The sequence below is a fragment of the Mustela nivalis genome (assembly GCF_964662115.1).
Source record: "Mustela nivalis genome assembly, chromosome: 7".
Classification (NCBI taxonomy): Eukaryota; Metazoa; Chordata; class Mammalia; order Carnivora; family Mustelidae; genus Mustela; species Mustela nivalis.
The window spans coordinates 130370521-130382711 of record NC_139026.1 but is presented as its reverse complement, the minus strand read 5'-3'; the positions used below and the strand labels follow the sequence as shown (position 1 = coordinate 130382711).

Sequence of the window (12191 nt, the reverse complement as noted above, 5' to 3'; positions counted from 1 at the left end):
AAAGATGGGCGACAATGCTCACATGCTCCACAGAGGAGAAGCTCTTTGAGGATAAAAGTGAGAGATGGGAAGATCTAGAGACCAGTAGGGTTCTCAATCAGGGATGATCCTGTTCCACTGAGACATGTGACAATGTCTGAAGACATTTTTAGTTGTCAAAACTAAGGGGCACAACTGACACACAACAGTAGAGGCCTGGGATGATGCTAAACATCTTAAAATACACATGACAGCTCCTCACAACTAAGAATTATCTGGTTCATAGTGTCAATAGTGTGGAAACTGAGAAATCTTGATACAAACCACGGCTCCTGGGAGGGTAGGAGACAGTAAGATCCTAAGAACTCAACATTGTAACAAGAGGAAAGCAAGAAAAACATGAAGCTAAGTGGGTTGCGATAAAAAATAATAATAAAGTTTGAGAAACCATAGCCCTTGAAGGCAACAATAATTATTTGTTAATAGTATAATTTACTTTGTTCTAAACAACATAAATGTTATTGATTCATAATAAAATCAGCCATAATCTCCAAACAAGGAAATAAAGGAACTGGGACACTTTTAAAGGCCTTACAAATAAATGAGGGTCGTAAGATCCTTTTTATATCTGTAATTTCTCAAGAAAAAAAAAGAAAATTTATTCATTCAATACATGTATCCATTCTGCAAACATCTGAGAGCTTACTGTTCATCAGACATTAGTCTAAGCCCTGGAGATACAAAGCCATTCAAGATATGTGGTCTCTGCCTTCAAGAAGCTTAGTGGAAAGAAAAAAAAAAGAAGAAGAAGAAGCTTAGTGGAAAAGACAATTACAAAAGACTGTGAAAAGTGATAGGATAGAGATATCCTTAGCGGCCCCCAAGCACATAAAAAGGGGTATCTAACCCAGACCTGGGGTGAGAGGATGAGGGTCAAAAATCTTACTGGACAAGATGGAAGCCTTTTAAATTAATTTCTAAAGGAGCTGTAGAACTGAGGTGAAGGGTGGTTTGAGAAAGAAATATAAGAACCTGTAAATACCATCTGTAGCTCACACATGAATGAGGCTAAAAAATAAGCAGGAATCAGATCAAGAACATTAAAAACCAAAACATTAAAAATTTAGAGACAACAGGAAGCCACTGAAGGATTGTAAACAGAAGCTTCATGTGCTCAGATTGATGTTTAAGCAAGACAAGGCTGAGACTAAATTGGGGAGAGCCTTCATCAGAGACTAAGAAAGCTGCTGAAGGGTTGCTATAATAATACTGATGCACAAAAACAGAGATTAAACTAATGTAACAGTAGTCAAGGGATATTCTAAAAGCAAAGTTCATAGGACTGGTACCTAATAGGACCTGAAGAATAAATACGAAAGAAGAGTCAAGGATGACTGTACCAGCAGGTGGGACTGGTAACACCACTCACTGAAGCAGGCAGAGCCACGGGAGCATCTAATGTTTGGTTACTATATGTAGTACACTTACTACACTAGCCCCTGTAAATGTATGTGATAGTGTAATAGGCCAATGTGGTAAACGTCACTCCCATTTTACACAAGAGAAAACAGAAGTTTAAAGAAAAATTCTGCTTAGTGACCTAGTAGATGGTGGAATTTATCTACTAAATATTCATATTCACAGCTACTGAAACCACTTCCCTAACAGAAGTTTGAAGTTCAGGTCACTCATCATGGTCTTTGAGATACCTGTGGAAAACAGAATTCAGAACTGCAGAACACAGTCTAGAACGGAACAGGATCAGCCTGAAACTCAGCAGAAAAAGCAGGTGTGGAGATACAAATCCAGGAGGCAGAAGAATAGTAAAGTTAGCATATGTAAACATGAAAACTCAAAAAGACTTTCTGTTGGCCTGCCCTGTGTTTGAAATCTTAAACTAGTTCATATTTTGAAACACCGGAACTCTGTATTTTTAAAAAAATTAATTTAGCAATACTTTTTAAAGATTTATTTCTTTGAGAGAGTTCACAAGCACAAGAGTTGGGGGAGGAGCAGAGAGAGAGAGAAAAAGCTCTCAAGCAGACTCCCCCTGAGCACACTGAGTGCAGAGCCCAATGTGGGGCTTGATCTCATGAGCCTGAGATGAAGAGTCAGGTGGTTGACCGACTAAGCCACCCTGATGCCCCAAAACATAGTATTTAAAAGTGAATTCTAGGGGCGCCTCGGTGGCTCACTGGGTTAAAGCCTCTGACTTTCAGCTCAGGTCATGATCTCAGGGTCCTGGGATCAAGCCCGGCATTGGGCTCTCTGCTCGGCGGGGAGCCTGCTTCCCTCTCTCTCTCTGCCTGCCTTTCTGACTACTTGTTCTCTCTCTCTGTCAAATAAATAAAAAATCTTAAAAAAAAAAAAAAAGTGAGGCGCCTGGGTGGCTCAGTCGTTAACGTCTGCCTTTGACTCAGGTCATGATCTCAGGGTTCTGGGCTCGAGCCCCACACATCAGGCTCCCTGCTCAGCAGGAAGCTTGCTACTCCCTTTCCCACTCCACCTGCTTGTGTTCCCTCTCTCGCTGTGTCTACCAAATAAATAAATAAAATCTTTAAAAAAAAAAAAAGTGAATTCTTATTTCTCCTGAAAAACTGAAGTTCTATCAATACTGGATGCTACATTCTGAAAGAGCAACAATCTGCTGGAGCTCTGGCCACGGCATAGGTTCTTTAATCCACCAGAGTCCTGTCATTATTCTTCACCTCTCCGCTCATTTATGTTAGCTATCTAGCCCCTGTAAATGCGTGATGTACAACTCCTGATGCGGAAGCTAGTCAAAACCAAGGAATGGTAAAATGAGATCACCCAGGGGAAGTTTTCAGCATGATCAAGAGGACCAAACACAGAATCCTACAGAATGTTACCACTTAAAGACAGACCACAAAAAACAAAATAAAGAGAACTTAAGAGAATTTTAGAAACCACTTAGAGAATTTGAAAAGAACAGGTCAAATAATTCCATTGGTTATTCTAGGTCAGGCCATAAAAGGAGAGTTTTTTTTTTTTTAAGATTTTTTATTTATTTATTTGACAGAGAGAGATCACAAGTAGGCAGAGAGAGAGAGAGAGAGGAGGAAGCAGGCTCCCTGCTGAGCAGAGAGCCCGATGCGGGACTCAATCCCAGGACCCTGAGATCATGACCTGAGCCGAAGGCAGCAGCTTAACCCACTGAGCCACCCAGGTGCCCTAAAAGGAGAGTTATTAAATGAGACAATGAACCTTGGCAAGATGAACTCACTTAAGAAGTTCGGCTGTGAAGGACAGAAAAGAGACAGCATGTAAATGAAGCAAGTATTTACAGACCTTATATTCCAAAGGATGGACATACACTGAAAAAAATTTTTTTAAAAGTTCATTACTTCATATTTCTTTCAATAAATACATATGGAGAGCCTTACTGTTAAAAAAAAAAAAAGCACTGAAGATAAAGAAGAACAGAAAGGAATTCTACTTTCAAAGAACTAATAGTCTCACAGCAGAGCTAGTAAGTATTCATAAACTACTATGATACAGGATGGCAATACTGGTACCATAAGGATACATGCTATGAAGGACAACTGAACTTCAGAGGAAGAGACTGGGGTGGAGGCGTTCCAGAGAGCAACACCTGAACTCAGCTTCTGCAGCAAACTACTGTGAAAGGTAGACTGCTAACAATCTAATTTTTTAGTGGTGGAGCACATAGATGGAATCTCCAACTCTTAAAACTAAAAGTCAGCTGGAGACAGCACACTGGGGCCAGGGGAGGGTGCGGGGAGGACCACCGGTGTAAGTTTTTGACAGAATGTAATCTTAATCAAACTACTTAAGCTTGCGGGACGCCTGGGTGGCTCAGTTGGTTGGACGACTGCCTTCGGCTCAGGTCATGATCCTGGAGTCCCGGGATCGAGTCCCGCATCGGACTCCCAGCTCCATGGGAAGTCTGCTTCTCTCTCTGACCTTCTCCTCGTTCATGCTCTCTCTCACGGTCTCTCTCTCAAGTAAATAAATTAAAAAAAAAAAAAAAATCTTAAAAAAAAAAAAAAAACTACTTAAGCTTTCTGAGCCTCCATATTTTTCTAAAAGTGAGTAGTAGCTACCTTATAGGGTTTTCTTTGAGAATGTCCATGTAAAGGCTCTAGCAGTGCCTCATACACAGTAAGTTTCCATAATGGCAGCCATAGCTACTTCAGAGTTATTGCTCTAATTAAAATTTTATCTTTAGGTCAGGAATGTATAGTTTTATAATTATCAGGTCCTCTAATGTCCCTAATATTCTTTCAAAACTGAAAATACCATTGCCACATGTAGTAATATATATTAAAGTGTAATAGTGAAAAGCAAAAAACCATGGTGAATGAGGACCTCCAATCTCTAAACTTATTTTTATACTGCTGTAGAGCCTAAAGAGGAAACTGAACAGCTAAATGTGCAGTGTGGTGATTACACTTTGAAACTCTGGAACTCCCGTTACTACTATAAAAAGAACAAATAAAATTTTCGTTTCCTATTAAGGCAGGGCAGTATAAATACCTAAATCTTTTTGAAGATGATGATCACTGACTCTCCTAAACTCCCTCATACTTCAGGGTATGACTGGTACAGCATGAAAAAATGCTTTAGTAAGACCTCTAGATCTTTATTCAAAAGATAAATAATCCTCCTTGGATTGTTCTGTACCTGTTTTCTATTTAACTTACTCTATTTCCATCTTCCACCAGTTAATTACCTTAATCCAAATCACGGTGACATTCACTGACTTAAACAGAACTGAATTCTGTAATGCATAAACTCTAGGAAAATACCCAAAATTCATTTGTTCAAGACAGAGAGGAGAAGCAAAGATATAGAAATGGTAATGATGTACTGATTCGCCCATCCATTCAACCAACCAATATTTACTGTGTGTCTACTAGAAGACTGGCACTATGCTAGGAGCAGGGAATAAAGCTGGGAACAAGACAGACAAGATCTCTATTCTCCAAGAATTTACAAGTTAATCAGGGAGGCAAACATTAAAACAAACACATAACTATAAATTGTGATAAGTACTATGATTGAAGGCAAAGAGAACCACTAGTGACAAATCAAGAAGCAGAAAATATCTGTCTGAAAAAATGATACGTAAGCCAAGACCTAAAGTTTAGACAGGCAGGTGTTACATGAACAGAGTAAAGTAGAAAAGCTTGTTCAAAAAACAATGAAATAGAGAAGAAAAAAATAGGTAATACAGGTAAAGCATAGTGGAGAGAGTGGTAGAACAAACTGGAGAGAAGGGAAGGAACAGCCATGGAGAGGTGTTCCGAATGTAAACTAAGTCAATGGAAAGACACCAAATGCAAATATAGCATGACAGTTTTTTTTAGAAGATCATCCCTCTAACTGCTATGCTGTAATGAACTGAAAAGAGGAAGAGTGGAAACAAAAAGGTCATTTAGAAGGCTATTCTACAATCTAGGTGAAAGATGACATCCCTCAGGACTAAGGCAGTAGTGTGATGGAAAAGCTTGGAGAAAGACGGATCTGAAGTGCATCTAGAGGTCAGATGAACCTAACTTGATGATAAGCTACATTACGTAGATAAAGAAAAAAAATACTATACTATACTATACTAAAATATTACAAATGAATCGGGTAGTAATTAGAAGTGCCATTTACTGAGGTGGTGAAAAGTGGAACAAAGTGCATTTTTGCTTGTAAAAGAGAAAAACGTCAGCCTAGGACTAAGTCCTGAAGACCCTCAACATTTCAAGGATGGTTAGCGTGGAAAAAGAATCTGCAAAGAAAACTGAGATCAGGGGCGCGTGGGTGGCTCAGTGGGTTAAAGCCTTTGCCTTTGGCTCGGGTCATGATCCCAAGGTTCTGGGATCGAGCCCCGCATCGGGCGCTCTGCTCAGCAGGGAGCCTGCTTCCTCCTCTCCCTCTCTCTCTCTGCCTCTCTGCCTACTTGTGATCTCTGTCTGTCAAATAAATAAATAAAATCTTTAAAAATAAATAAATAAAGGGGCGCCTGGGTGGCTCAGTGGGTTAAGCCGCTGCCTTCGGCTCAGGTCATGATCTCAGGGTCCTGGGATCGAGTCCCGCATCGGGCTCTCTGCTCAGCAGGGAGCCTGCTTCCTTCTCTCTCTCTCTCTGCCTGCCTCTCAGTGTACTTGTAATTTCTCTCTGTCAAATAAATAAAATCTTTTAAAAATAATTAATTAATTAATTGACTGATTGATTAAAAGGAAAAAAAAGAAAACTGATATCACTGAGGTAAGAAAACCAGAGAAGACAATCTAAAGAAAGGGCATATCAACTGCATCAAATGATGCTGAAAGACTCGTTCAGACACAGAATGAAAATAGATTTGGAAACATGGAGACAAATGATGATTTTAGGAAGAATAGTATATAGAATAGACAGAGCCAAGAAAACACTGTTGAGACCTAAGCTTTTATTAGTGTGCCATGGCAATTACATAAAAACAGTATACTAGACAGGAGTATACATGACCAGTGACCTAACTGTTAGTGGTCACCAACCAGAGTTCCCACTTCCCAATTTCAAACTGCCTGGGAGGCCAAATCAGTACTGTATCAAGTTGTCTATTCAGCAGTGAACCACAGTAAATGAATGGGATAAGTCCTGAGGAATATTTAACCTAGTAAACGACTAAACTTGTTAAGCTATCCCTAACTCCATCCTAGGACTGCATATTCTTTTCTGGAGGTTAATATGGTGTGAAAGTAGTTAAAAATCCAAAACCTGTTGCCTCATGCAAATAACCTCTCTGAACCTCATCTACAAAGGGAGGATGGCACCAATGATTTCACAGGGCTGGTGCAAGGATTAACTAATTCATGTAAAACACATACTACTGTTATTAATCTCTTACTACATATTAAGTGTTTGATAAATAGTAACCATATTACAAAATATAAAGGAGGAATACCTATTAATGTTAAAAGAAGTAAACAGAATAATACATACAACAATAGAAAGATTCCGTTGTTAATGTTGCCTTAATTTCCTTTTCCTTTGGTGACTAATAAGTAACAGGATTGTTCTGCCTTTCCCTTTCTAGATTGTGCAATATGTGTCTATATTGATTAACACATTCATTATTCAAAGAGGCTAAATAAAATTTAGAAAAAGTTAGAGCTTTCTCTCCAAAGACTCTTGGCCAACTTGATGGAATATAGGTGCTCTTCAATCTCTTTCGGCAAGCATTAACCATTTCTTAGGCTGCTCTTATTTTTATAGATATGAACAATTCTACATTGTTTCTTTTGACTTTACCTACAAAAATAATACATAGTAATTATCAAAAATCTTAAATAGATGGTAAAGTAGGGGGGAAAAATCATCCACAAACTCTGCTGACATTTTTATGTATCCTCAAACTTCTGGGTATATAGTTTATGGTTTTGTTTAGCTTTATATAGCTACCTATATATTAAAAATTTTTAAGCCTTTTATACTTAACATACTTTCCTATTTCAGTATGAAATCTTTAAAAAAATGTTTTTAAATGTTATTTTGACATAATCAATTGAATATTGCATAGCTGACTCTGGTTTACAGTATTCTACAAATATTTATGCCTAATATACCCAGACAAAATACTAGATGAAGATATTACAAAAAAAAAAAAAAAAAAAGGTATCCATCCTTTCATTTATGGTTCTTAAAGCGAAGGATCCAGACATTAAATAATCAGACAAATACTATGCTATGCTGGAAAAGTAGAATGTATTGAGTATAAGGGGTAGCTTAATTAAGATTAGCAGACCAGGCCTCTGTTAAGATATAACACATAAACTAAAAAAAGAGAGACCCATTTCTGTTATTTTTACCTGCCCAGAATTCTTCCCATTTTGTGTCCAAATAACATCCTATTTTCTATCAGAGAAATATCCCTCCTCCATTACATACACTCTCAGCTCAGGGATAAACATGGCAACCCAAGCTGAAACAGTCTCTCCTGGGAATTTAAATCCTGAAGGCATACACACAAGGGCAAAAATGGTCAGACCCGTTAGTCTAATGGTAGTAATATTAGGATTCTACTAATTCTTGTTTACCTAGCCCTCGAATCTACCCAATTTCTCTTCCCCCAGAGGTCTGAAATGGGGCTTTTAATTCTCTGAAACAATTGTACATATCCAAAAAATTCATTTTTTGCTTAAATTTGACAGAATCCACTTCTGTGGCTTACATTCAATGAACCCTAACTGATATGGCCAATGTAGTATAATAAGCAAAGAAATAAAATGCTTAAGGTGAAGCCAGAAGTCAGCCAAAAAGCCAGCTCATGGAGAACCCTGCAGGTCATAAAGGGCTTTTTTTTTTTTTTTTGAAAATAAAGAACTTTTCAATTTCATCCTAATGGAAAGCCATTAAAGCATTTCAACCAAACTGTATTTTTGTGGCATGATCAGAACTGTATTGTTAAAAAGATCATTTTGGAAACAATGTGAACAAGGCCCTGAAAGACAATGATACAGTGGAATCAGGGAAATAAAATTTAAGTAACTACTGAAAAGTTTGGATGAAAGATTTTAGGTACTTAAATTTGGTGACAATTTTGAAGTGAGAAAAGCAGAGGCTCAGGACTAAGCCCCAAGGAATTTCAACACTAAATTAGGATAAAGGAAAAGCCAAAAGAAAATTAATAAGAAATGGTCAAAACAAAAACACAAACAAACAAACAAGAAATGGTCAAAACAACAGAACAACCAAGTTAAGTATAATGTTAGAAGAGACAAGGTAGGGGAAGGACAGGAAAGGACATGCCAGGAAGGGACTTGAAAGGAAGGGACAGAGAAGGGAAAGGAGCTTCCAGTAGTTGGAAGTCCTCAACAAAGACAAATATGCGAAGACGTCATCTAGGATAAGGACTGAAAAACATCCACTAGATTTGGTAATGTGAAAACTATTTCTGACCTGAGTATAGTAGTAGTTGTAGAGCCAGTAGAAAGTGGTTTAAAAGATAAATCAATGGGAAAACTTCTATTTCTGGCAAGGAGGCCAACCAGGCAACCTAAAACCTCCCTAATTAAAATGACCTAAGAATGAATACTTGAGCCTATATGATGTAAGGGAAATCCTTAGAAATATACAGGAAAAAGCTTTTAACAGGTTGTCCTAGAGGAGCCAACCTGTATTAGTAACCCAGGGGCTTTGGCTCTAATGTCCACAAGGAAAACAGAGAATACCTTGAGCCCCCAATGGATGAAAAATTAAAACTGATCAAGACATTGTTTATATAGACTTTCCAAGAGATACATTTTTGGGGTAAAGATAAGCCAGCCCTTGTCCGTGCACGCGTTCCCGCCCCCCCAAAACCCTACAAAACATAAAACATAAAAATCACAGCATCAGGAAAGGACAAGGAAGTCAGTTCAATTAGATTTGAGCTCTGGATAGGACATGAAAAGTTACCCTTTGAATTTATAAGCCACAGACTTGCCTTCAACTAGGTTTTGGGTTTGAATTTACCCATGTGCCTAATAAATCCCAAATGTTAAATTAAGAAGGGTCCAGGTGATACTGTCACTTGAGTACACAACAGAAATCCACACAAAATTTCTCCGAAGGGATATATCCTTAACCCAGGCTATAAAATGAGTTCACAAACCAAAATCAGAGAAGACAGAAGAAAATGATCCCCTTCATCACAAATTAGCAGATACAAACATTATTATTTGACTGTCCTCCAAGAACCTTAGAAAATAAAGAGCAAAGATTATGAGATAAATATTATAAATTATTAAAAACCTATGCAGAGGAATAAAAAGTACATGCAGGAAAGAAATAACAGTCTACATAAAAAAAAAAGAACCTGGCATACCCTGCTGTGGTAGACAGTCTTCTAGTGACATCCACCCTCCAGCCCGAAGTTCCCTTCGCCTGATAGTCAAACACTAATCAAGGTCCTACTATGAAGAAACTGGGTCAATTGAATTAAGATACTGATAAGCTGACCTTAAAAGAAATGGAGTATCTTGGATGATGTAGGTAGGCCCAGTGTAATCATATAAACCCATAAAAGGAGAACATGAAGGCAAGAGTCAGTGAAAAATGCAACAGATAAGAAAACAAGAAAGAGCCCACAGAAGGGGAAGTTAGAGAGACTCTAAGCATACAAAGGAATCAACTCACCTTTACTAGCTCTAAGACATAGGGACATGTGAAAGGATGGGATAGAAACCTTAAGGAGCTAAGGGAGACCCTTAGCTGTCAGCCAGAAAGGAAATGAGGACCTCAGTACTGCAACTGCAAAGAACTGAGTTCTGCCAACAACCTAAAAGAGCTTGGAAGTGAATTAATGCCACACACTCCTAACAATAAGAACCCAGCGAGCCAACACCTTGATTTTAGCCTTGTGAGACTCTAAGCAGAGAAACCAGCTAACACAACCAGACTTCTGACTGCGTGCTAAGTTTTTTATTAGCTTTTAAGTTGCTAATTTTGTGGTTATTTGTTATGACAGCAATAGAAAACTAATATCGTGTCAGAAAAAAAGGAAGTGTTCAAAGAATAATGGGGATATGCCAAAGGACACAGTGCCACCTTAAGGGGCCCCCACTAGCTGACCAGGGAACAACTGGAGCATCACAGTAAACCAGTCATAACCCACATAAATCTGTAGGTCCACACTGATATAAACTGAAAGTGTCATGAAGAATGGGATATTTACATAGTCTCACAGTTAATTCTACATCACATACTAATTATAAAGGAGAAAAGAAAGCCTTTTCATTAAAAAATGCCTGCTTATGTGCCATCTGATACATGCAATGGAAAGATCATATATATGATATCCTGCTCCAAGAACACGACTCTAATAATGAAAAAAAAAATCAACTAAATCCCAAAATAAAGAGCCTATAAAATTTTGAGATAACTGTCTAAATTCGAATAATATCTGAAGAGTAGATGGTAGTAACATGGTGATGTTAATTTCCTATTTTTGATCATCATACTGTGATTTTACAGGAAAATGTCCTTGTTTGTAAAGACTATTTAAGTGTTCAGGGCTGAAAATGGCACTCTATCTGCAACTTAGTCTCAAATGGTTTAGGCAGATAAAGTTCTCTATACTATATACTAGTAAGTTTAAGACTGTATCAAAATAAAAATATTTTTAGATATGAAAAAAGGGCTTACATGTTCTTAAAAACAAGAAAAAGAAAAACCAAACCAGACCAGGTCCATTTCAGAAAGGAACACAAAGAATTACAAAAACTGAAAAACAAATTCACTAAATATCTTTACTCCCCTCAGGCAGGTGAAATGGTAAATTAATAGAGCTAAAGAGATGATGAGTGAACACAAAAAGATCAAAAGAAATTACCCAGATACAGCACAGAGAAATTAAGAAATGGAAATTATGGGGCGCCTGCCCCGCGTCGGGCTCTCTGCTCAGCGGGAGCCTGCTTCCTCCTCTCTCTCTGTCTGCCTCTCTGCCTGCTTGTCATCTCTCTCTCTCTCTCTGTCAAATAAATAAGTAAATAAAATGTTCAATAAATAAATAAATAAATAGATGGGAATTATAAAAGAAAGATTAAGCGGGGCTCCTGGGTGGCTCAGTGGGTTAAGCCTCTGCCTTCGGCTCAGGTCATGATCTCGGGGTCCTGGGATGGAGCCCCGCATCGGGCTCTCTGCTCAGCAGGGAGCCTGCTTCCCTCTCCCTCTCTGCCTGCTTCTCTGCCTACTTGTAATCTCTGTTTGTCAAATAAATAAGTAAAATCTTTTTTTAAAAAAAAGAAAAGAAAGAATAAGGGACATGAAGGACAGAATGAAAGTCCAAATATATCTAACAAAAATTACTGAAGAACAGAAAGAATAGAAAGAATCAGTATTTTTAAATATGGCTTCAGCTGTGTCCAGAATTGATGAAAGACATGAATTCTCTCAATCAGGAAGCAAAGAGGCCCTAAGAAGAATAAAAGTCACACCTAGACATATCACCCAAAACAAAGAGAAAATCTTAAATGAGTGGAGGCAGAACAGTTGAAGGGATAGGTACATGAATAGGAAGGTTTGGGTTCTTTTGTGCTTTTTCAGGAAGAGGCAGAGACACGAGAGCATGTTTAGATGTAGATGAGCCAAAAAAAGTGATGGTGAGAGGATAAGGCAACTAAAATGACAAGGTTTCTGATAGGGCACAGAAGGTTGAGATCCACAGTACAAGCCTAACTCTGGATTGAAAGCAGGACTGGAGAGAAAGAAAAGGGGAT

At 38.2% G+C, this 12191-nt stretch overlaps 1 protein-coding gene across 28 annotated transcripts in view; it reads right to left on the bottom strand.

Annotated features, from left to right (window-relative positions):
* Nucleotides 1-12191, bottom strand: part of MLLT10 (MLLT10 histone lysine methyltransferase DOT1L cofactor) — a 236449-nt gene that overhangs the window by 31591 nt on the left and 192667 nt on the right. The window lies entirely within an intron of this gene.